The 26903-nt window shown below is 46.1% G+C and overlaps 1 protein-coding gene across 16 annotated transcripts in view; it reads right to left on the bottom strand.

Moving 5' to 3' along the window:
- The window catches only part of PPFIBP1 (PPFIB scaffold protein 1), a 207340-nt gene extending 183009 nt beyond the window's left edge, over positions 1–24331 (bottom strand). For 14 of the 16 annotated variants that reach the window (XM_090043702.1, XM_090043703.1, XM_090043700.1 and 11 more), the window contains exon 1: positions 24192–24331. The gene's annotated coding sequence lies outside the window, so the exon portion shown is untranslated. Of the gene's footprint in view, positions 1–499; positions 518–24191 lie in introns of those variants that run through there. The other 2 variants (XM_090043705.1, XM_090043701.1) reach the window with 2 other exon arrangements.
- Between the last annotated feature and the right edge of the window lie 2572 nt (positions 24332–26903).

Genomic DNA, 26903 nt, shown 5'->3' with positions numbered 1-26903 from the left:
TTATTAAAATGGCCAGCTATCTTTCCTGATTCAGCAAACACCTTTCAGAAGTCTGTGAACCCTTGAGATATTTAACATACAAGTGTTGCAGAGTGGAAATGATCAGAGACCTGAGAACAGGCCTTGGAAAGCATAAAGAAAATTTGAAGTCTGGCACCATCCTAAAGCACTACCACTATACAGAACAGACAGAGCTGTAGTATGAGACCTGAAGAAAACAGTGCCAAGACCAAGCCAAAAACCCAGTGGAATTGAGCAATCCCATTCGCCACCCCTGGGCATCAGGTAGATCTGGTCACAAGGCATTAAAAAGCACTGGAAAGCAGCCACTGCCAAGTGCACCAAAGTGACTTTATGCACTTTATTGAGAGCTCAGGAGTTTGGAATGAAAATAAGATACTGACCAGCAAGTTTAGATGCACTAAGCAGGACACTCCTTCCCCAGTACAGCACATATACCCTGTGGAGCAAGAGTTGGGTTTATCTAGTGCTACATTACCTGTGCACAGCCAAAGGGAGACTGCAGGCAATCCAGGAAAGCCACCGGCAGGAAGAATGCTAGACAGAAAATAATTTTTACTCCTTGACTGATTGCCCTGCAAGGAAAAAAGCACTATATATTACTCACTACCATCAGGTGATGGGCAAAATGTATGTGTGCAGTGGGATTAGCATACTTGTTTGATTTATGTCCCACCTTATCCAAAAGGCTCAGAGCGACTCACAAAAAACAAACAAACAGTCCCACAGAGAGGATTCCCTGGTTTAGTAGATGGCATCATAAAAATAAAGACAAGCTTCATGCCTAGAGAGACACATCCAAAGAAAGCAAAGGAGCTGTCATAAATGCTTAGCTGAGTACATACATGGTATAATACTAGATGTGAAAAGAGTCCAGGAGACCCTACAGTCTCATGAAACACTAACCTAGACTCAGGAAAAAAAAGTTTACAGTAGGCCTTTTTACTTTTAACAACAAGGAACGTAGGACCATGATATGTCATTACTCCAGTTGTGGGATGTGGCCTATTTAGGTGACATTCCAAGAGAACCTGGAGCAGAAAACTGAGGTGGGCTTGGAAAAGGTGGCCTATCTGGTCTACTATGAGGAGACAAAAATTGTCACAATACACAGCAGCACAATCCAAATGATTCAATGCTACGTGGCACAAATTCAGCTCAAGAAGTCCATGTTTTCTATCAAGTTAGTGGCAGAGATAGGAATCAAGCCCAGGCTCTGTCCACCTGTGGAGCTGTCTGCAAAGTGAAATTATTTCACATGACTGTAGATAGTTTGTTATTAAAAGGGCATTAAAATAAATACTTTTGCAGCATATTCTAGATAAACATTCCTTCAACAATAAAAGCATTGATTTGCCACAAGCCACCACACAACTTACAGACAACCACTTCTGCACTTATAACTGAAATATCCATGCACTCTTATTTTTAGTAAGCCATCTCTGCAGAAGCCAAAATATCATGCCATCTCTCTCTATACATTCAGCAGAACAACATTAATCATCACATACAGTACTGCCTGACAAAGAACATCTGTATTTGACATCACAGATGCGAGTTACAGTAGAAAGGCTTGTGGCGTGGCCGTTTATTTTCTGCAGTTTAAAAAGATAAGCAATATGTTTAAACAATATGCAGTATGTTTAAAATATGCACATACAAACAAAACCAGGTGTGTTTGCATGGAGTCTGTCATCTCACAATGAGAGGAAATGTTTTCCTTTTGCCTACCTGAACTGTTTATTCTATAAGGAATGCAAGATAACCAAATAACTACAACAGCTGCAATGCAGAGTTCTTCCACCTTTGTCTCTCACAAAAGTATGAAACACTGCAGTGAATTTACACAGGTAAGAAATGATACTTCATGCAAGAACTGTTTTTTATCATCCACAAATCACTGTGAAAACGTTTTCAAGGAATTTACATGTGCTGAATAAAAGTGATTGCCTTTAAAGAGTGAACAAACCATCAGAAAGTAAAAACATCACTCATCAGGCATGATGAACTGTAGTGGTCTCATGCCAGTATCTTCTATTTTATACTTTGTGAGGTTGTGTGCCTAAGCAGTGCTCATAGACTGTTGGTTTTCAAGCCTCAGGGGTGTTCTGGCTTGTAGCAGATGGTGTCATAAATCCTTGGAAGCAACACACCAAACTGATTGTTTAAGCCACTAATAATTTTACAATCCAGTTTACACCAGGCGAGAATATCAGACTGTCTCTCAATGCTACTGCCATTTGACACTTACCCATCTTTGACAACAGATCCATTTGTCTATGCTGTCTGTGCTTCTTTCAGGTCATGAGCCCTTAGAACCCCAGGAACAGATCAGGCCACATCCAAGTTCATAGCCAGTTATGGTGAGTTTATACTGGCTCCACTGTGAGTTAGACTGGCCTTGAGGCAGCCCAAATCTGCAACACCCATATGAATTCTGGCATACTCTCACTCCCAATGCTGCAACTGGAAAGGAAGGAGGCATAAAAGCCAGGTCTCTTGGCCACTTACAGGCAGAACCCAGCCTTTTTTGCTTTGCTGATCATTAAAACAGAAGTTACAACACAAGACTCTCACCTAACTTCTCCAGGACCCAGCCTCATCCTGATTTTCACAGTCCTTCCTCATTCTCCAACACCCTAGCCCATGAAGAGAGAGCAATAACTTCCTAAATGGCAGTCACATACTCTGTCCTACACCTACCAAAAGGTTACATTTAGACAACAAAAGTTTCAGTTTGCCCTGTATCAGAACTCTCATGCAGACCTGCTCTATTTTGGCCCATTTAGACCCACCTTCAGCCCTTCAGTTCAGGTCAGAATTTGAACTTACACCAACTTGGGGTGGGGGAGCTGAAGTGCTCACATCCAGGGATTTTGTTCAGGCCTACATTATAGAACACTTTCCTCAAGCAGAGAATCAGGTATAAGAAGGAGGGTATTTCTTTGTTGCTGAGGAAGCAAAGCAACTCACATGATCTCCTTTCTCAGGACGCCTACACAGTAAACACAGCTAGCTGGCTTGTGTCAAAACTTTGTCCAGGCTAATCAGACTTGGCAAACTTTTGGAAGAAGATTACTACTTCTTCATTTTTCACATACATTATGCAATGTGGTGAGCCTGTGCTTGTATCTGTCATGAAATAAATAATACAGCTTGGATTAAGTTAATGAGTGGTTTCTATCAGTTTACTAGAACTTGGAGAACCTCTCCCTGCCTATTCATTTTAATATTTATACAGTGGCATGAGCAAATATGAAACTGTAGATATGGCAGACAAGGCCTCTGCTTCGTAGTTTTGCATCTAATGTAGACTATAATGTCGAAAGAGACAATAAATTAGTTGGGTTGGGCTATACCAGGCTTGTCCAACTTGTGGCCCGTCACAGCATTTTCTGAGGCCCGAGGTGCTGCGATGATGCAGTCCCGGGAGGGTCTGTTCCATCCAGAGCAGCATGCAGCTGAAGCTGGCTTCCACATGCTGCTGGGGATAGGAGAAGCCCAGCCAGTGGAAGCAACGGTGGAGCCATGTGCCACTCAGGACTGACCAGTGCAGGCAGGGGGAAAACGTAGCTGAGCCCCTCCTGCTCCGGCCGGGCTCATCCCATCCCGACTGTGCTGCTTGGGGGATGGGGATGTGGAGCTCTTTATTTCTCCTCTTCAGTTTCTGGGGTAGTATCTGGCTGGATGCAGAATGGGTCCCTTCTGCCCCTGCCCACCAGCAGCTACCATGAACCTTGCAGTAACAGGCAGGTGCAGTAGGGCTACACAGGTAGGGTCTGTCTCTCTGACCCAGGACAGAGGGTGTTTGAATATGGCTCGCCAGCCCACTGGGTGATAAAAAATTCATGATCCAGCCCCACATTCAAAAAGGTTGGACACCCCTGGGCTATCTATTTCTTTTACACTCATGACATGGGTTTGAAAAATATTCTACATTGTACAGAAACTGACATTAAAGTATTGTGAAATGAGATGGTATTATCAATCTCAAAAGTTTAAACACAGGAGTCAGATCCCCAGGACCTTGGGAGTGAGGGTTACTGCAGGAGGTTGCAGCAGCTTGTTATTGAAGAACTGTAAAAACCTATGGCAAAGAGGTAGGCAGAAGTGTCACCATGTCCGGCAAGGGTGTAGCATAGAGCCTTTTATGGTCAGACATTAGAGGAACAGGTTTTCAAACTACAGTTCTGTAATTTGCTAGTTTCAGAGCTATACAATAACTAGTAATTTTTCCAAATGTCGATGTCTTCCTACACCATGGACATTTGGCAAAGCCAAGAGCTTCTACATTTGGTGAACACTGATCTTCAGTTTAAAAAAAAAGAAAAAATTAAGTGGCTTATAAACAAGGAATGAATATAAACGCATTCTCCAAGAAAAGATCTTCTCTCATGTATTCTTTCAATCTTTGCAAACCTGACAATAATGTGGACTTCTCTCCATGTTATCAGAGTTAAGAGTTGAATCCATGTACTGATGCAACCTGAGTGAAGCAGAAGCACAAGAAATGGGCAAAATATAGACCAAGTTTGTGTTTTGTCAGCCTTGCATTTGCACCTCAGAACTGTATTTCCCTGAAAGCACAGGGACTTCTCAGAGTGCAACAGCTGGCCAAAACAGTGAAATATTAGCCACAATTAGGATCACATGCATTTTGGAGGGATATTTTCAAAATGTGCCCATCACAATTTAATGGCTCCGGTATGCTGTTGAGGTGATTTAGTCACAAATCAGTGTGAACAACGTAACTTTTTATATCCATCCGCATGAGGTTTCGATTTATAATTTATTTACATCTCACAACAGCTTGGAGGGAATAACACAAATGATATGAGGTACAAGTTAAACAGTACTAAAGCTCACATGCTGTGAACTGTTCACATAGGAATAATTCAATCAGTTTACAGCAAAATTAGCTGGGACCTGGCTATGCGTGTTAAAGGACACAATGGAGAGCTCTGTTTTTTTCAGAGACTGGCTGAAATGTTAGACTGTCACATTGATCCATCTTGATTTAATCTATTAGGCACAGTTCATCTCTCAAGAATTCAAATTAATTAACCCATTATCTGTAACAAGGCATGTTTCTGAATTACTAGGTTAAAAGGAACAGAAGTTACTACAGCAACTGAATATATCTCATTGTACAGAATTGCAAAAACTGCTTAACTAATGCAAATAATTTCAAATCTGTAGTAAAGGAATGCAAGGAATTATTGATGGTATTTTAGAATAATTTCTTATACAACTATGCAAACAATATGGACCCAACTACACAAAATAACTCATTTATTTGCAAACTACTTAGGAAGAAAGTAAATGGAAGAGAGTCCCACAAGTAGTGGATGAAAGGATCATGGTATAATACAGTGTTTCCCAAAACATGAGGTGAGCCTCCCTGGAGAAGCACATAAGGTCCAAGGCAGGGAGGGAGCAGGCACACAAATCATAGCCACCTACTTCCATGCTGCCAGTTACCACCTTGGAATCAGCAGCAAATTGGAGGCAGTTGTGGTAGGTAGGAAGCTGGTGGCTGGGGGAAATCAGCAGCGAGGGGAAATCAATGATGGCAACAGGATGGGGCAGGAGACGAATCTTGCTACAGCAGGGCACTAACCCACATACCTTGGAAAACCCTTGCATAATATATTATATTTGGCTGTGTTTATAACCACAGAAGGCAAGCCAGCAGCTCAGCCTGCTACTATTCCCACATCAACACAATTAAGTTGCTAGTACAGACACCTTTCATCTCCTCCAAGGCATGTAGACTGTACCCAACCCTACCCCAGTATAACACAAAGACAGATTAGGGCCAGCCTTCCAAACAGTACCCAGAATAAAATCCTTCTAGCTGCCATAGTCCTGACTGGTGTCTTCATTGTACAGGAAGAGAGCATGCCCACAGAGCAGAGGCGAGCCACTTTTAAAGTCAAGGCAGTTCTGATTGGAGGTTCTCTGAGGATCAGTATGCTCTTTGCAAGAGCTGTTATAATGGAACTCCAACTGTTATGGTCACTTTTAATACACTAAGGTTAAGTACAGACAGTCAAAAAACCCAACATTGAATCGCTTCAGTCTTTGCAGGTTAGTCTAAACTGCAGAGATTAAATTGAAACAGAAGTGAAGACACATTTACCTGTGATTCAGGCAACACAGCCACGTGTCTGCAGTGGCTCAAACCAGAAGCCAGGGAGAGCTAGAGCACAGCTCTATGGCACACAGCCAGCATAGGCTGTGTTTGCTTCTTCTTCTGGCTGGTCCCAAGGTCTCTGGGATTTGCAGTCCAGAATTACAGTAGCAGGACTCTGCAGGGTTGCTCATCACTTCCTCTTCCTGCTTCCAGACACCTCTAGGATTTGTAGTCTACAGTCGCAGCCAGCAGTAAACTTGAGAGGAGGAAGGGGAATTTAACCCCCCCGCCCCCACCTGTCGCTCCAGACCCCAACCAGGGTTGTCGGGGGTAGGGAGGAGGGGAGCAGTCCCCATCCGCCCTGCAGACTGGACTGCATCCCCAGCCAGGCTTGGCCCCGCACCCCCGTCAACCAGCTCTCATTGCTCTGGCTAAGGAGAAGAGGGCTGGAGCCAGCCCTGTTCTCTGGGGCAGACAGCACAGCCCAGCCCAGAGCTGCAAAACATGCTGGGATATTGGGGGACTGTGATTTAACTCGAACAAGGAAGGGGTCTGGGACAAAAGTTTCATAAATTGGTTTTACCCAAATCAGTTAACTCTGACGCTACATTCATCCAAGCTTATTTTAAACCAGTTTCAACCATTTTGAAAATGGTTTATGTGTAATTAAGCTTCTGTTCTGTTACATGTTTAAACCAGGTTTCTAATCACTTAAACCAATGTATGTGCAACTTCTGTCCCTAGCCTAAGCAACTTACAGTGCTAAGAACTTACAGAGCTAGGGAAAAAATCTATTTGATAGCTGACTGCACAGAAACAAGGCACCAAAGCAGCTTTCTGTGATTTCCCACTACAAAGACTACTGCCTAGAACAGTGTTTCTCAACCCATGGGTCACCACCCAAAAGTAGATCATAAGAATATTGGAAAGGGTTCAAACAAAGTTTAAAAATGGATCAACAAACTTTCAAAATGGATTCTCCTTTACAGGAGAAAATGTGGGAAACTGGGGCTTTTCCCTCGCACACAGCAAGGGGCTGCTTGGGGTCCCCTATGCCCCACACATCCACCCCCTGCCCCACACACTGGGGGACTGGAGCCTGGGGGCAGTGGGTCAGGAGTGAGAGGCATTTGGTTGGGACTGACCACTGATGTTTACAAATGGGTGCTGGCACAGGCAACTGGTAGGGGGCATGGTGGGTGGGGTACATGCCCCCCCGAGATTGGCCCCTGAAAGTGCTGGGGGGCCCATTGACACATCCCAACTCAGCACCACTCAAGATGGGGCCAGGCGCAGAGTGGATTCCCACTGGCCCGACTGTATGGCAGAAGACCACGCTCTGCTTCTCTGTCCAGCTCCACCCTTCCTGACAGCACTTTGGAGCCTGGAGTATCAGAGAGCACTCCAGCCAAATCAGAGCACTGCCCTGCCTCCCTCCCCCTCCCTACCTGTAAAGAGCATGCTCTGATCCCCCAGCAGAGCTGCTGTTCCTACTGCTGGGAGAAAGGTAAGCCTGGGGCTCTTGCAAGGAGGTGGCCCAGGGAGGGGCACTGGGGGGTAGTGGTATGCTGTGTGCATCCCCACCCCCCAAGACTCAGGAGGTACTAGTTGCCCATGGTCCTGGTACAAAAAGTTCAAGAACCACTGGCCTAGACCAGTGGTTTTTAACCTGTGGTCTGCAGACCCCTGGGTGTCTGCAGACTGTCTAAGCCAGGTCCATGAAAAATGACTATGAACAATCAAGAGTATATACTCATACCCATACTTACAATTCAAAGGGGTCCATACCTCCATTCAAAAATTTTTAGGGGTCCACAAATGAGAAAAGGTTGAGAACCACTGGCCTAGAGTAAACAGGCTCCCTGTGAATTGCATAATTGTCTCCAAATGGTTAAGATCATAATCTTGAGAACAGTGACAGGTTCATGCACCTTAGTATGCCAGGTAAGATTTCCCCTCCCATCATCTCTCATTTTGCCATGTGTTACTGCCTAATGAGGGATTATCAGATAAGCTAAGTGACTGTACTTAACCGTCCTTTTGAACAGCAGAATTGTAGTTATTTTTACAGACTATGCCACACTGACCTTCAGCTATCCATTTTATAGTGTTGTCTGAAACCCCCCTGGAAGACAGCCTCTTGCCACATGTATATCTTTATGATCAAACACTTGTTTTAAAGCTTTTGAGGCATGACAAGCACTTCTAAAATTATGGACATGTAAAATAGCATACCACAAGGACTATGCAAACACTTTGGGATTCAGAGCACCCAGATACTAAAGTAGGAACACACACACACACAAAAAAGCCTAGAAATTTAGTTTTTCTATTTAATTAAAAACAAAGCAGCCACAGGCTGCCCTTTTAACAAAACTTTTAAAACTTACTTTAGATCCACAAATCACAACAGGACCAATGCTGCAGAATTCTGTTGTACAAATACTTAAACAACTAGGAAGTTTACCAGCACCACCCCGACACAAAATGCTGTTCTTATTTCTAAGTCCCATGATAAGTCTCATGTCAGCTCACATGAATGAACCATCTAAAGTAAAGCCAAACAGTCTACTGACAATGGAATAGTGAACGAGACATTACTTTTGCACCAACTTTTGCATTATGAAGGTACAAACTGACTTATAAAGCACTTTTTTTTGCATAACAGAAACAACATTGAAAACCTTGAAAATCAGTGTTATTTCATCTAGGCTCAGAAGGGAAACAGGATCAGTCTTAAGCTGCCATAGCACATGGCCGGCAGAGCATTAGAGCCTTAGTGTATGTTCAGGCTCTGACGTACCAGGCACAGAACTGGTCACTGATGAAGCTCGTGTGGACAATATGCACACATTTTTATCACTGGGCTGAGAACAGAATTACATGAAACAGTTTCAGAAACAATTTCATTATAGTTTCTCTTGCTAATATGACCAATGCATATGTAATCCCAGAAGATGCTTTAACTAAAAGCTATAGTGCTGTGCATGTAATGACTAAGGGAGATATAGATCCAAAGAAAAAACGTCATCAAGAAGTAGGGATGGTTTAATGCAAGACCTCGCCCCCTGTCACTTGAGTTCCTGCCTCTGAAACAAGGGCTGACAATGTTTTTGGGCAGAGAACCAAAAACACCTGCAACTCTGACCGGTAATATGTTGGTGTGCCAGGGGTGGACAGCGTGGGAGCTGCGAGGGGCCTGATCTTTGTTGCAGCAGTGCAGCCCAGGCCCCTTCCCCACCATCCACCTCAAGGCACGCATATACCCAGCCAGCAACGAGCCAGGTCAGGGCTCTGTGGACCCTGCTGCAGCTGTTTGAAGCATCCTGGCTTCCTGCCACAGCCACCCAGGGTTTGGGCAGGCCCCTGTTGCCTGTCACAGAGCCCAGGCTGTTCACAGCATGAGGCAAGGAGGCTGCAAACAGCTTCACCAGGGTCTGCAGAGCCCTGGCCCAGCTCGTTGCTTGGCAGCAGGTGCACACATGCCTCACGACAGGTGGCAGGGCTGCACTGCCACAACAAGGATCAGTCCCTTCATGGCTGCACTGCCACAACAAGGATCAGTCCCTTCATGGCTCCCCTGCCATCTACCCTGAGGTGCACATGCCAAGCAAAATGCCTTCATGTGCCATGCTCTAGCATGCATTCTGGGAGCTACCTACTGCTGCTCTAGAAAACACTCAACAGGAAATGTCTCTTTTGGCCTTGGACATAGCAAGAAAGACTCGCACAGGAGGACCAATGCCCTCTTACTGAAATAACTGATGCACACTCCTAAAAGCCTCCAAGGTTTAGCCAAGGAACAGAAACGTGCATTTCTAAACTTTTCTTGACATTTCTTTAAAAAATATACATAAATAAAAGCATTGTGACAAGTTAAACAAATTTCAGTTGAGTGAGAGAACTGCTTCAGGGTTTTGGAATTCAAGTGGCAGGCTTCTCAGGGCTTGATGAAAATCAAAACTGGCATCCCAGAGACTTAAATTTAAGAGTTCAAAAAGATTCCTTCATCCCAGTTTCAAAATGAGCCGAAGACTGACTAAGTGAAGCTAGGATTGAACTATATCAGAAAAGAGCTTCTAGCTAGCATTCCACCTTCCTGCATGTTAATGCAAGCTTCCCATACACTGACCTCTGACTCAGCAGTCCCTTGCCATGACTAAGCACAGCAACAGAAAGGAAGGCAAGAAACTACCACAGTGCTTCAGCCACCCTGGTGTTTTCTATTCAGGGTCTTACAGTTCACTTCTCACCACAGCAGCTGAACAGCCAACTTTCACAGCTGTTGATACTGGACAGGCTTCCTGCACAGTGTGAACACATCTGTGTTCCTTTAACTCTACTCAGAAAATAATCCTGCTATTAGGATGGTAACCTGGGATCAGCTCCCTGCCCCTGATACATCTACGGACAACAAGGACAACGGCGCTTTCCAGCTTCTCAGGAACGTTATGAGGATGAATGCAGCAAAGATCATGAAACATCCAGATAGCAAGGTTAACAACAGTCACAAATTCAGCTACAACAGAGCTTCTCATCACTCTTGACTATACCAGTGTCATAACTCTGTTCAGAGGAGACACTTTTACCTGGTGGAGAAGGGTAAAAGGTGAAGGATCAGATTTCCATAAAGTGATTTAAAACCAAAAACTAAACTGACCACTGGCACCCCTGAACACACACTTTGGGGAAACCATGTTAGAGTGCAGCTAGCCCTTCTCCCTGCCAATGTAAGTTTGTTTTCTGCAGCAACCCTTACAAAAAATTTCTCCCAACTGCATTTAATAAGGAATAACCACCTTTCTCCTGAACACTTGACACCTCCCTACAGAATTGTATAACAGGGAAGGAATTCTCTGCTGAAACCCCAGTCATTTTTACAGAGGCCCAGTTGGATTTCAAAGACTAAGCCAATGAAGCTCTAGATTATGTTCTCAGGCTTTATTCCATGGGCACAGTGCTTTGACTAGCATGATTTTCAGTGTTTCCTGCCATGAGACGCTTCTCTTCAGTTTAATGCAGGGGTGTCAGACATGGCTGGTAGGCCAGCTCCAGCTCACAGAGCTGTTCCATCTAGCCCAGGGGCTCCAAGTGAGCTATCAGACATCAGGGGCATGGTGTGCCATAGAATTCAGGGCTCCAGGCCCCACTGGGCACAACCACCAGCAGCAAGGGATTGAGCCCAGGGCTGTGACACAAACCAGCTGCCACTTGGCCTCACCCACTCACAGACTTCGGCCACCATTGCAGCTGCTGGGCCCTGAGGATCCAGCCCAGGAGGGTCTGGATCTGGCCCAGGACAGGTTTTACACCCTTAGTTAAACATATCCCCAGTTGGAAGTTTTGCTTTATCTGTGTTCCAGACAATGAAGACTCTTTAGGGGAAGTGTGAACATCATTACTAGCATCCTGTTTTTGATCCCACAATACATTGTGGGATCTTAATTTAGCCCTAATAATATCTTTACTTGTCAGTTTTGCCTACCCTGAGGAATCTAAATAGTCTTGCTCTTAATCTACTCTCTGTTCTGCCCCTGACATCTGTGCGACTTTGCCCACAGTCCCTCTGTTCCCAATCATCTACTGTCTACAGTCTTGTCTTACAGTCATTGTTTTGTCTTAGAGTCCCCATGTTTGCTGCACAAACATACAGCCAGTTGTGCAGCACCTCACCTGCTGAGGTTTCCAACTGCTGCTGTAACACAAATAAATAAAGGGTCAAATCATCCCTGAAGCAAACATGCTTAAATGCTCATGAACTTCAACTGCTCCTTCCTATTTCGGGGATGGGATCTGGCTCAGAAGTTTCTGCCAAATTCTGCCGCTTTCATGGGTGTAAACAAAGACAGAATGAGTTTCCTATGCAGGGAGGAAAAAAGGAAATTAAGGGCGCAAAGTCAGCATTCCATCCAAATTCTGGAACCTGTGTTGAATTCCACTGGGATAGATTACAGTCATTTAGTCCAACAGTACCTGAATCATTTAATCAAGACAAAATTAAAATTCATATGACTTTGCACATAGCAAAGAACAAACACATCGGCTGCTATGCGTAAAGCTGTCAGAGGATCAACAAAATGTGCCACCCTTTACACTTGTTGTTAAAAGACTTTACCATAAATGCATGTGTTTTAGATTTTACTTCTACGGTTCATGAAAGATGACAGTTGAAAGAGCTGCCTAGAAAACTAGGCATTTTTCACACAAGTCATTTTTCTACTGCAAGTCTGGAATAATATTTAGGAATTGAATTTCCTTTTCACAGAAGCGTTTGATAATCTATCAGTAACTAGAAGTTGTACTCTATTTCTATACTTTAAATGGAAGGTCTGTGTTTTTCTGTTGGCTTTTACTTTAATGACAGGTCTTCAGTATCTCCTTACAAGGAAGTCCATTTGAAGCTACTATGGTGCTGGACAAAAACTGCTTAAGTCCATCATCCATTTTATAGTCCCAACTTCTCCATTGCTCATTTCTGCTATTTTCTCAGATTTGTTCCCCAACAATAAAATAAAGCTGCTTTCTAAAACCAGTCAGATGTTGTACCATAAAAAAAAATTAAGCAATCACTGGTTGTAAATCAACTCTCTTAAGCCTTATAATTAGACTCCTGTCTTTGTAATGCAGAGGTTCTCTGATATGGAAAATTCAGGTAGATAATTCACAAGGCTGCACCTTGCATTCTTCAATAAGATATTTGAACAAATAAAACTTTAACAAATGGAACATGGACACAGGACCTCTGTTCATATTAAGTGTCTCAATGAAGTCAACAGGAATGTTCCCAGAAGAACTACTCGAGTATGGTTTGTAAAACTGCCCGTTTTACCTTGATATGACACTGGGAACAGGAAGTCCTTTTAGCTCTAGTTCTGCCTCTAACCCCTCACCTCAAGAAGCATTGTTTCATGGTCTGAACAGAAGACTGGGAATCAGGAAGTCTGAATTTTAATACAAGCTATGATATGAATTTACTACCTCTCTCTTCTTGGTATTGGACAAGTCACTCAGGCTTTTCCTTTAACAGCCTAAATACAGATTTTGGTACCTACATGGTGACCTTGTTAGAACATTCTAGCCTAACTGCATAGATGTTGGTGGTTCCTTGTATTTAAAAAAGCTATTATTAATAACATTTAATAATTATAAAAATATATTGTAATAATACTCATATAGTATTTTCAAGGCACTGTATGAATGTTAACCCCTGCCCCGCTTCTGGGAAATTGGTAATTATTATTTTCATTTATCACACATGAAATTGAGGCAAGGAAGCTAAGGGCACATCTAAGCTGATCCTTAAGACTGACCAGGAAAGTTGCCCTCAAACAGATCAAGCCATGAGAAGTGCTTGATCTCTATTTTATCATGCACCTACTGCACATAGCTCTGCCTGACCCTCCAGAAACAACTCACTGGAGCTCATTGCTAGTAACAAGACAGCAGAGAAAGGGCTAGAAGTCACAAGCAGTGAAATGTGGGATTGTTCCTCACAAATTGTCTGCACAGTGTAAGCCTTGTTCTTGCCTCCTAGCCCAAACACCTGGTGTGTTTAAGCTAGGAGGCAAGTGGGGCAGGTGAACTTCATACCTAGAAACTCAGCAAAACTGTCAGGGTCCAGTTGGGCCATTGCCAGAGTCAATCTGGGGGGTTTAAACCATTGATGGTTGTCAGGTATGGGCTTTCGTTTTAAGAACTGATCCTGTATAGGCAACTAAGACTGGCTTTATTGCCATTACGCTGATCCTAACCATCAGGAAATGGAGGAAAGAAGAGGGACATCCACTTCTGTAACACTGGACCACTTGTTGATTTTTTTCCCCCTAGAGTTTTAAGCACATGAGATGCTAAATGCACATTGGACTAATTCTACTGTGCATTAGTGTGTCATGCAAAAAGTGTGCTAACGCATAGTAGACTTAATCTAATGCTCACTAAGAGTCACAAAAAAAGCATTCATCTGTGCTAATGCACAGTAGTGCTGATTACGGCATATTAAGATTTGTACCTGTTATTACAGTACATTAATGAACATGTAGACACACCCTGGGAGCATCAAAGCAGCAGTATGGTAATTCCAATGAGCTTAGAGCTGTGCCCAACAGCAGGATGGTATACCAGCCAGAGTTCTTTGCCATTGCAAAGGTACACCTCCCACATGAGACAAGCGTAGAGAAGGAGCAAATTTTCTGAAACTCTCTCGCATCCGAGTCACAATTTCCCAACAGTTTAAGAATCTATGCAGCCTGGCCTCTAACCTTACCAGAACCCAGAACTCCCATCCAAGTTTTTGATACATGTTCCTTCACAATTTTTTTCATGCAGGAGGGAAAGGGTAGGAGGAAGAGTGGAGCTATCGTTTGTTTTAAGTGTGTTACTTAAACATTTCCATTCAGCACAATCAGCTTTACTTCAGCCTTGGTTTAGCTTGGCATTTTGACAAATGCAAGATGGCATTTTATGGGAAATAAGCTTTTAGCCACCAAACTTTTCTCATCTTCAAAGTTACAAAGGAACAAAATATTCTAAAAGCTACAAACAAACAGAGAGAAATCATACGTGCCCACAGCAAGGACAATACACATCATGGTCAAGCAACAATCATCTACTTTGATGACTGAATTATTAATGGAAAATTCCAACCTTTAACAAAAATAAAAACACTATGCTGGCAATGAACACTTTGTTCCCTACAATTAGAAAAATAACAGAGCCGCTATCCTTAGCTTGATCTGAACCAAAATACAGTTCAGTCAGAAAACACCCTGCATAATTCACAGCACCCTTTAATGTGTTCAGAGCTGAATCCCTTTGCTGGATGTTTGTTTATTAACAATCAGATGAGCAAAACCTCCAGGAAAAACAACTGAATGAACAAAATCGTACTGAAATAATTATTATGCTTCCTCATCTGAAGTACCCATCACTTGAACACCTAACTGTGCAAAAACTAGGCTAGGGACAGAAATTATACATAAACCAGTAAGAGTGATTGGAAACTGGTTCAAATCAGTAACACAACAGAAGTTCAGTGCACAACCTACTTTCAAAATGAATTAAACCGATTTAAGATCAACCTGGATGGATGCAGTATCAGACTGAACTGATTTAGGTCATATTGGTTTATTGAACTGCCCTAGATCCCCTCCAGATTCAAGTTAACTCACAGACTCACAGCATCCCAGGATGCTTTGCACCTCTGCCATAAATCTGTGCCCCTCCCACACTCTCCCTCACAGGGTGGACAGGCTAACCTTGGCCCAAACTGTTTGATCTAGCCAAAATGGGAGGCAAGCTTTAGTGACTCCCAGCTTCTGGCATGGGCTACTGCAGGCATTTGGCTACATTTCCCACATCAAAAGGGAATGCCTGTTCACCTGCTTCCTGGTTCAGTCTATGCAGCTTAGACTGACCTGAGAAGATTGAATCAATTCAACCTCAGGCTGTCTGTACTTAGCCATACAGACAGTCATTAGGGAGTCAGTTGTCAGTAACCTAGAGGACAGAGAAATGCTTATATGATCTAAAACAATGCTTCCCAAACTCTTCCTCAGCATGACCCCATTTCCTCAGCATGGCCCCTCACTCCCAACTTGCAGCCCCCCACACCTCCCAGGTGCCCCTCACTCCTGACCCACAGCCCTCCACTCTCCCCAGATGCCCCAGGGCCAGGCCCTGAAGCCCCCTGCCCCACCCCCGACCTCAGCAGCACCTGAGCACCAGCTGCCACCTGCAGGAAGCAGCAGCTGCTGAGGCCTGAATGCAGAGCCCCACTCTTCACCTCCCACCCTGCAGGTGGCACAGCCAGAGTGGAGCCCATGGGGGAGAGGGGAGTGGTGTGGAAATGTGGGTTGCCCACTGTGAGCTTGGGGCTCCCTGCCCTGCTGCCTTTCCCTCAGGCCTCTGCAGCTCATCAGGGAGGACCTGGCATGGGAAAGAGTGCCATGCAGTGACCCCATCCACTGATGTTGCGACCCCATTTGGGGTTGCAACCCAGTTTGGGAACCACCGATGTAAAAGAAGGACCAAGCCCTCATTCTGATTTTGATACTGACTTTCTCTGGAACATTGGGCAAGAGACATGATCTTTCAGGGATAATATTTTACCTCTCCTGGTATACTAAGATTAAAAACAGAAGTGCTGTATAAATTCTGAAATTGCCTTTGGCCATCTCAAAAACAGAGACAAGCCTGCTTAAAGTCTTCCTTAATGGTTTCGTATCAGTGGAGTGTAATTCACAACTCACCCAGGGGACTTATTCCCAATTTCCACTAAGGTCAACAGAGTTAGCAAAGGTTATGTGATCACCTACTGACAAATCAGCTGATGTGGAAGGAGCACAGGGCTCAAAAATGTTGTGAAAAGGGGATGATGCAACATAACAACCAGTAGCATTAGCCAGCTCTACAAAACAGATTAAGAAAAAAAACAGATGGGATGACACTTCCTTACTCACTTAATTAGACATCTAACTCTGACTTGGCCTTTGAAAAATCTCCCCATAGACTATTAGCACTTCAAGACAAGGGAGCGTTATCTTGCTGAAGTGTCACAACCAACTCCAGAGCAAGCCCACTTTTGAAGTAACTAGTAGTAGTAGTAGTAGTGAGTTCCTGCTATTTAGGGAGATCAGTGTTCAGCTGAAGTATGTAAAATTACCAGGGGTTTCTGGCAGTTTGTATTTACGAGACTACAATATAATCAAGTCTCTCCTGGAAATTCTCCCACGTGGAAACACAGTAATTGTAGCAGTCAGTCAAAACCTCTGAAAATAATCTGCTCTTTACCTAGCTATCTTCCTAATTCTACAATGTAATATGGAATTAGGACATGCATAACTTTAAAGATGCAGCCTGGTTTGGATTTTGCTTTGAAGTCTGCAGATAATCAAGTCAAGAGAAGAAGCTGTCTTGGATATACTATCCTGCTGACATGCATACCACTGTCAGGAGAGCTATGTGCTGTGGCCCTGGTTACAGGGAGCTTTTTAAACTGAAAGCACGAAGACTCAGTAGGGAGGCACAGAGCTGGCAGCTTTACTGTGTCCAAATTGCATGAGTTTTCACAGGGTGTCCAGTTAGCCACTACACAGCCTGTCACACCCTGATTATCACTACTGCTTTTGTGAGAACAACCCCATGTTCCAAACACGACTGGGGGCTCACTATACTAGATGCTTATTTTCCTTTGTTTCTCTGGGGGCCAAGATGCAAGAGTCAGCGATGTACTTTGTTTGCCTGAAGCAGGCTTATGTGGTTGAAGTTGGTTCCTTATTTCCAGTTCCCTAATTCCTTATTCCCAGTTCCTTTTTCAAAGCTAATCTAAAACCAATAAAAACTTCCAGTTCTGGAATGGGTTGCTATTGTCGTCTGGATACTGGCTAGCCCAGAGTGCTTCAGTCTTTGCCTAACCCATTTAGTGTTGACAAGTCAGCTGTTGGCATGGTGGTGGTTGTGTGCCACACATGGGTAAACTATGATAACTATTGTTAATGTTCTAAAAACAATCCGGCTTTGGGAGGAGGTAAGGGCTAAAGGAAGAGAGACTTTTCTAAGGAATGTGGTCAAGAGCAAACCTGCTATGAGGCTGAAGTTGGTTCCTTATTCCCAGTTCCTTATTCCTGGTTCCCGGTTCCTTTTTCAAAGCTAATTTAGACCTAATAAAAACATATTAATGAATTGCACATCCTAAAGAGAGATAATTTCATTAGCTGTGCATATGTATTAATTAATATGTAGAATAAAACCCCACATCAAGTACAGAGCCTTAAATGAAGGATTAGGATGGGATTATGGGGCCAACTACTTCTTGGGCCACCCCAAATTTTGTGGCGATGCCACTGGGGGACTGTTCCAAAGAACCCTGACCACAGTTCTGCCCGGCCCAAAGCACAGTTTAGCTATTCCAGGGTGCCAACCAACAGCCCCCATGCCACTATATTACGTATAATGGCTGGGATTATGGCTAGAAATTCTCCTTGGGCCAACCATCAGAATACGTCTGTGCCACCGAGGGACTGTCCTGGACATCTGTGACCAGAGACTTGCCCAGCCCAAAGTGCAGTTTGGCCGTGCCAGGCTGCCAACAAACAGCATCCCAGCCACTGTGCTAAATTAATGGATTTGAATAAGGAATTGGATTTTGAGCTGGATTATAGCTGGAAATCCTTCATGGGCCACCCCAGACCATGTCTCTGTGGCACTGGGGGAACTCTCCTGGACATCTCTGACAGGAGTCTTGCCTGGCCAAAAGTGCCAGGCTATCAACAGACAGCACCCCAGCCACTGTGCTAAGTGCATGAACCCAAATAAGGAACTGGATTTTCGACCGGGATTATACCCAGCAATCCTTTTAGGCCACCCCAGACCACACCTCTGTGCCACCAGGGGACTCTCCTGGTCATCTCCGACAAGAGACTTGTCCAGATCAAAACGTAGTTTGGCCATGTCAGGGTGCCAACTAACAGCACCCCAACAACTGTGCTAAGTATATGGACCTGAATAAAGAATTGGATTTTGGGCTGGGAATATAGCTAGAAATACTTCTTGGGCCACCCCAGATCACACATCTGCATCACCGGGGGACTCTGCTGGACATCTCTGACTAGAGGCTTGCCCGAACCAAAGTGCAGTTTGGCCATGCCACAATGATAACAGACTACACCCTAGCCACTGTGCTAAGTATATGGACCCGAATAAAGATCCAGATTTGGGGCTTTGATTATAGCTACAAATCTTTCTCAGGCCACTCCAGATCACATCTCTGTGCCACTGGGGGACTCTTCTGGACATCTCTGACCAGAGACGTACCCGGCCTAAAGCACAGTTTGGTCATGCCAGCCTGCCAACTGACACCACCCCAGCCACTGTGCTAAATATATGGTCTTGAATTAGGAAATGGTTTCTGGGCTGGGATTAGAGATGGAAATGCTTCTTAGGCCACCCAACACCATGATTCTGTGGCACAGGGCCTCTCTCCTGGACACCTCTAACCAGAATCTTGCCCAGCACAAAGCGCAGCTTGGTAGTGCCAGGCTGCCAACTGACAGCACCCCATTCCCACCGTACAAAATGCATTGGCTTGAATAAGGAATTGGCTTTTGGGCTGGGATTATACTTATACATCCTTTTTGGGCCACTCCTTGACTTACCTCTGTGCTACTGCAGAACTCTCCCAGACACAGTTTCATAGTTTCTAGGGTCAGAAGGGACCTGAGTAGATCATCTAGTCCGACCCCCCGCCATGGCAGGAAATAATACTGGAGTCAAACGACCCCAGCATGATGTTCATCCAACCTCCTCTTAAAAAACCCCAGGGTAGGAGCCAGGACCGCCAATCTTGGAAGTTGGTTCCAGATCCTAGCTGCCCTGACCGTGAAGTGGTGCTTCCTGATATCTAGCCTCATCTTTGAGCAGTCTTGCCTGGCCCAAAAGGCAGTTTGGCCATGCCTTTGACAGACCCCCCCAGCCACTGTTCTAAGTATAATGGCTCGAATAAGGAACTGTTTTTTGGGCTGGGAGATGGAAGTCTTTGTTGGGCCACCCCACCCTGTGACTCTGTGGCACTGGGCGATTCTCCCAGGGATCCCCAACCAGAGTATTATCCAGCCCAAAGTGCGGTTTTGCTTTGCCACGCTGTCAACTCAGAGCACCCCCCCACCCCTCCAGTGACTGTACTAAGGACAATAGCTTGAATAGGGAACTCTTTTTGGCCTGGGATTAGAAATGGAAATCCTTCTTGGCCACCCCACACTATCACTCTGTGGCACCAGTGGACTTGCCTGACCAGAGTCTTGCCCCAGCACAGGGCATAGTTTCTTCATGCCATGCTGCTAACTGCAGCCCCCCCAAGCCTACTGCACTAAATATAATGGCTCAAATAAGGAATTTCTGTTGGGCTAGGACTAGCTAGGATTAGGATTCTTCTTGGGCCATCCCACACCATGCCTCTGTGGCACTGGGGGACTCTTCTGGATGCCCTTGACCATGTTTTTGTCTGAGCCAAAGAATGCTTTGTCCATGCCAGGCATCAATTTACTTGCCATCCGCATGTGCCATCTACATTGCTACCAATAAGGAGCTGCCTTTCTGTGCAAAACCCTCATCCCAGGACATATCCCCACTACCAAGGAGCCTCCTGAAGAAGTCTGGGCATGCCCCTGCTCAACGCAATGCTAGCTTTTTGAGTCAGCCTGCCAGCTGACACCCAACCTTTAAAACCTTTATGTTGCTGTTCCACCAGGCACTGGATGGCAAGATGAATGGCTCCATGCAAATATAGGGCACCAGTGACAGAGCTCTGCTCCGACACATGGTATTTAGCATGTGTCAGAGCAGATTCGATTAATCAAGTCTGCTGCCAGTCTGCTGAAGCATGCTAATTAGTGCACTCCAGCAGCCTCTGCGTCACGTGTATTCACTGTGCCCATGTTTCAAAATGGCAGCACCAGTGCTTTAACTAAAGATCTTCACACCAGCTTGGTTAAAGCACCACTACCACTGCTCTGAAGCATGGGCTAGCCAGTTTCCAGATAACAATAGCAACCCATTCTAGGACTGGGGTACCCTCTCTCAACAATGTGCCATAGCAATGGAGGGCTGGGGCCAGTTCTTCAGACTGCTCCCTGAAGGTGGTGGTAAAAATCCCCGAGCCACTCCTGGTCACCTTGCATGTGACCTACCTACACATGACCCCATCACTTCATGCTTTTGGACCTGCACTGGTCAACACTGGTTGGAATCTGCACCCATCACAATGCTACCTAGAGGTATGTAGAAAAACATTCAAAGCTATGTCTATCTCCGAATCAATTCAGAAGGTTCCAATTCGATTTGGAGAGATTAAAGGGTCCTCTGATTCGATTCGGATTCAAAGAATCGCCACCAAATTGAGCCAAATCTCTGCAAAATCAAATCAGGGACTGAAACTTCACACAGCCCTAGATCCAATCAGTCAGCAGACCAGGTCCAGACTGTGGGCCATATTTTGCCCAGCCCTGAGCTAAATGAACCCTTTTTTTTTTTTATTAAGCTGATTAACTGATGATGTCCTACTGACCATTACTATAGACCTTTTTAGAAAAGCATCTTTAAGCATGTTTCTATAGAGACTGAGCCTTGCAGTGCACACATGAAGCATTATCATCTACAGTCCAGAGACAAAGAAAGGAGGCAGTGAGTTTAAGTCAGGTCAGGAGCAGGAAAGAGAACCCTGCTCTCCTGATTCTGAATCCAGAGCTCAGACACAAGACTGTGCTACCTCATTGCGTGTGTTGGTTTTACTGAACTCGACACCCATGATGTTACCAATAAATAAATAAAATAGAAGTGTTATTTGTCCTTCCAAAATGTAAATCCTTAAGCTATGACTGTTGCCTGTAATAGAAGCAATAAATCTGGGTCTGGCACACCAAGACATCTTACCGTCAGCTATCTGATCATTTAAGCATGAAAAATATTTTATACTTGGAATGACCCATTTTTATCGTTTAGTTTTTTCAGAATGCAGGCACTTATTTTGCTCAATTCCAGTTCAGTGCATGCCATGACAGACAATTCACGTGTTTTCTGAAATCATGACTTGGTCTGAAATTAACAGAACAAGCAAAATCTTTGAAGGCTTCCTAGACAATTGGGCCATGACTCTTGAACACGGATATGTGCCTCTGCACAAGAGCTGTACCATTTAAACTATACAGTGTATACACTGGACAAACATACACACTAATAAAACTATTTCAGAAAAAATAAATAGAGCCAAATTACCAAATTAATTATGCCAGTGCAAACAGGATCTTAAAGAAAACTCAAGGGGCACTGAATATTTTAATTTCATGATGCCTCTAACCTGGGGAGTCCTACTGAATCCTGAAAATACAGGACAGCTTAACCCAAACTGACTTCTCCCCACCACCTTCCTAAAAGCTGTGCAACACCCCAGCTTATGACTTTCTAAAAATACATGCTGGTGCCCACAGCCTGGCAGTCTTTTAAATACAGATTCACACTCATCCCTCCAGTCATAAAACAGTTAATCATCTTCTAGCAAGAGATGTATGGCACACTTATAATTAGCCCTTTCTAATCAACTTCAGACTTAGAGCCTATTAAGAAGCAGTCAGTTAGCAAAGAATTGGCGACATCTAAATGTTGTCATCACCTGTTTGCCTTCCTCCCCTGCTCATCCAGAGCATGCTGAACCAAAAATAAATCACATCTCATTTTCATTCCTGACTGCTACGGAGGGAACCATTCTATATACACCACATTGGTGCCAGGAATCTGGGGGCCAACTCGGGACTTATTCATAGCAAAACAGATTCCACCTCCCTCGTTGGAACTGGCAGAAGCAGAGAAGACAAGGAGTTACTTTCCTTTAAGAACAAGCAACTGGCATTGGAAATGTGACTCATGAAACTGTGCTCAAACTCAGGCTGATGGGGAAGGAATGGCCTGCAAATACACATACAACAGCCTTTCACAAAAACTGACGGTTTAATGTGTCAGGGTGTTTTTAAGCCTTCCCAGAGGCATTGGGTGTTGGCTACAGCCAAGTCTGGCGACTTTGCCTGGCGTGTAATACTCCTGCTGGGACTGAAGCCAGAGGTTCTGGCTAAAGGGTCTTCCCTCTACTTAAGGTCAGACCGACTGCCACATCTGGAGTCAGGAAGAAATTTTGCCCCCATGGCCAGATTACTACAGACTGGGGGGTTCTTGCCTTCCTCTGTAGCAGGGGACATAGCTGTGCCTATTGAGTGTATGTTGAAACCAATGTTTAATAGAAGCAGGACATTGGCTGTCGTGGTCCCTCTGCTTTGCCTGTGGCTGGTTAGGGTGTCTGGTCTAGACTGTGCCAGGGTCGGCAGTAGTCTTGTTATGGATTGTATTGGATGTTTTGGATAGGACTGATGCTGCCTCAGGCACAGGGTTGCACTAGAACAGCATTTCTCAGCCTGTGGGTAGCAACCCAAAACTGGGTCACAAGAATATACGAAGGGGTCGCAGAGAAATGGAAAGTGTGGGAAACTGTGGATTTTTCCTTTTAGGCTGGCAGTGTTCCAGCCTGTGAGAGGTCGCTTGTGGCCCCCGCCTGTCCAACACACTGGACAGCTCGGGCCTGGGAGCAGCAGGTCAGGAGTGAGGGGCACTGGGTCAGGATTGGCCATGGATGTTTACAAATGGGTCCTGGTACAAAAAAGGTCAAGAACCACTGCCCTAGGTGACCTCCAGGCAGGGCCTGGATTGTTCTTAACCATCTCAGAACGGGTGTTAGACAATTTAAGGCAAGCTGTGCTCTTGGGGCCTTTCCAACAACGCTGGTGCTCAAGCTCAAATGGCCAACCACATAAACTATGAACATACATCCTTACCTTCAGGCGCCCACGGTCTTATTGCCATGGACCACTCTATGGCTAGCCATCCAGCCCTCATGCTCCCAACACACCAGCACTTGCTTCATCCCCCTCAACACCTCTGGAGGTCCCTGCTAGCCCTGCTTCTCTATGACTTCACCTCCAAAGAGGTAAATCTCCAAGAGAATCCAACTCCAAAGAGGTAAAAGCCAAACCCAGAGGAACATGGGCAGGTGTTTCACAAGGCTGGAAAGGGCTCACTCCTTGCCAGCCTGCACCAGGCAGCTCAACCACATCCCCATTTTGGTGGGGGGTCAAAGGGTGGAGCCTCCCCACTTCCCCCACTAAGCAGTAGCCCCACGTCCTACGAGCTAGCTGCGCTGCTGCCTTCCCCTCCCACCCCAGGCCAAAGACAAGCAGCCCTTTCCGGGCTACCAGGCGCGGGAGACCCAGTGCAAGAAGCTGGCTCCACTGGGGGGAGGGGAGGGGAGGAGCACAGCCCTGCTCAGCACCTCCTGGGCGTATATGGAAACCGAGCAGGCAGGATCTGCAGCACTGGAGGTTTTTAAGCCCTAGGGAGACAAAGCCCGGGCTGGGGGTGCGGGGGGCGTTTTGCACGGGGCGGGGGCGGGCGCAGCTGGGGCCCACGGGCTGGGCAGGGGACACCCCCCGGAGCCGCTTACCTGCGCGCGGAGCGACTCGAGCCGCGTGGCGGAACTTGTACTTCTACTTCTACCTCTACCGCCACCGCCCAGTCCTGCCGCGCCCGCGAGCCAGGCAGGGACAGGGCGGGCGCTGACTTCAGGCCTCGGCCCAGGTACCACCCCCACGGGGGGCAGGGTTCTCGCGGATTGGGCCGGGCAGGAGTCACTCGGGCCGGGGGGCGGGGCCTGGGGGTTTGTCCCAGTAGCCGCGGTTGGGGTGAGCTGGCGGGCAGCTGCAGCCTCTGCGCGCGGGGGTGTGGTGGGGGAGGGCGGGGCCGCCCGCAGCTGCCACACGCGCAGCCCCAGCTTCCCCCTGCATCCGCGCGCCACACATACACATCAACTTGCACGCACACACGGGGCACTATTTCCTCCCCCCGCCACATACACACACGCAGAGCAGAAGCTACTACCTCCTCCCCCCCCACACCCGGCATCAGCTTCCCCACTTCCCCACTCCTGCTGCTCCAGACAGACCCCGGTGCCCTGCAAGAAGGTACCTCTACACAAGGCACCTTTGGAAAGGGCCATGAGGGGTCGGGCCGTGCTCTGCCCCCTCATCTTGTCCCTAGGGGCCTCCCCAGGGTCGCAGTTATTATCAAGGAGGCTTGCAGCAGCTCTCCCTGCACCCCTCCCCGCTCGGGCACAAAACAATTACTAGGCACAGATCAGTTTCCTCCCCTAAAGCGGGGAGGATGCTCCTGACTGACGTCATTCACCATCTCTAGCAGGATGTATGAAGAGTTCAAGCTGATTCCATACTACATCTGCAGCCTATTCACTATTCAGCCCAGTTTGCCCACTTCTAGTCAGAGCTCCTCTGGAAGATCAATTAAACTAGCTACTTCACTGCCTGGGGAGAATGGCTCCACTTCTGATCCTAATGCTGCTCAGTACCAGCAATGAGTGTCTTGCCCTCCAAAGCTTGTCTAACTCCATTCCAACTATACAGCTGGTCCAATTAAAGGTATTACCTGAATAAATACTTGCCTCTTGCTTCATCCTGAAGTCACTGGTGTTGTTGTTCATCAGTCCCCTTGCCGTTCCTGGTAGATCCTTTACTGAAATCATGATTAACTTCTGTGTTCAGCCTGAGGATCTACAGTTCCCACTACACATGCGGACAAAAGTGCAATGGAATCTAATGCACAATCAAGACAATCATGCCTCCTGCCATGCCACATGTGCACAGCGGCATGATTGTGGGATCACACATTAGACCCCATCACACCTTATTACCTAGGATCAGGGCAAGAAGCAGGGTCCTGTGGCTGAGAGCCCTGCACACCCCAGGCTGAGGGGCTCCCAGCCACAAGGACACCCCACACACCCCCAGGGCTGTGGGACCATAGCAGCAACAATCCCCATGCCTGGGGGATCACAACTACTGCAATCCTCCAGGCTTGGGGGTTTCACACCGAGCCAATGGCCAGAGTGCCAAAAACACCCCAACCCTGATCCATCAACTTCCCCACTTCGACTTGGAGTGCCAGGGGATGACTACGAGGGAGCCATAAGGGGCCTGATCCTCACTGCTGGTGGTAGATTCATGCACACCTCCAGGAAGATGGCAGGGGAGGGGCCAGGGTTGCACCGCTCACAGGAGTGCAAGCAGCCACTGCTGCCAGAGGCCCGCCAGGGCACCAAAGCCCGGTGCAGCTGGTTGTACCCTCCTGGCTGCAGCCAGCCTGGCTCTGGGCAGCTGCTGCCAGCCACAAAGCCGAAGCTGCTGGCAGCAGGGCTTGCTGCCTCCAGGGTGCCTGCCCGGGCTCTGTGGCTGGTGGCAACTGCTCAGAGCCCAAGCCAGCTGTGGTGTCCTAGCAAAATGGTCTCACATGTCATGCTCTGGCACACATGCAGGGGGTTGCAGCCCCCTGCACTAAGCATGTTGCAGCCCTGTAGCTGAGAGCCTGAGAGCTGACAGGGCTCTCAGAGCTCCTATAGACATGCAGGGAGCCTGTTCCAAAGCACTGGAAATCCAGCACATCAGACCCAATTCTGCTGGGCCATAGAAATTGATGTGCTCTGGTAGCTTTCTGCATCACGTGCATCAACATCCCTGCGCTGAAGAACTGACAGCAGGATACTTGGAAATAAAACACATTCGATGAGCATTAGTTCAAAGTGCCCTGCTGCTTATTTTTACAGTGCAGAGATGCTGATACATGACACATGGGTGTTTTTAATTAGCACACCTCACTAATTAAAGTACCCTGTACATCCCAGACCATGTGTAAAATGTCCTCAGCTGCAGGGGAGACCTTGCTACATGTGCAAATTAAAGCTGGATAGCAACCAGCTTTAAAGTTAGTACATATTTTCAAGGTCTAACTTTATAGCTGGGTGGCGCTTTTATTGGTGATAGCTACTTTGCACATATAGCTGGTCTTAAGGTAATTGCACAAAACCTGTAACATAAAGAGGAGGCCTATATCACAGAATCTAACAGCAAATCCTGCAACTGTGGAGGGAGTTAAAGGAGATGATGCCAGAGATTCCTTCCAGTCCTAGGCTTCTTGTCATGGCATGGTCTGGATCCTTTTGGCGTGCTCAGAACACACCAAAAAGATCCAGACCATGCCATGACAAGAAATGCAAAACCTGCCAACACATCTCCACCACCCCCACAATTACTACACCCCACAGAGCCATCAGCATTCCTGCATCTTACAGCTGCACCTCCAGAAATGT

This window comes from Crocodylus siamensis, chromosome 4 (genome assembly GCF_052110815.1).
Source record: "Crocodylus siamensis isolate JL-2025a chromosome 4, ASM5211081v1, whole genome shotgun sequence".
Lineage (NCBI taxonomy): Eukaryota > Metazoa > Chordata > Crocodylia > Crocodylidae > Crocodylus > Crocodylus siamensis.
The sequence above is the reverse complement of the archived record's forward strand: the minus strand, read 5'-3'. Positions and strand labels throughout refer to the sequence as shown.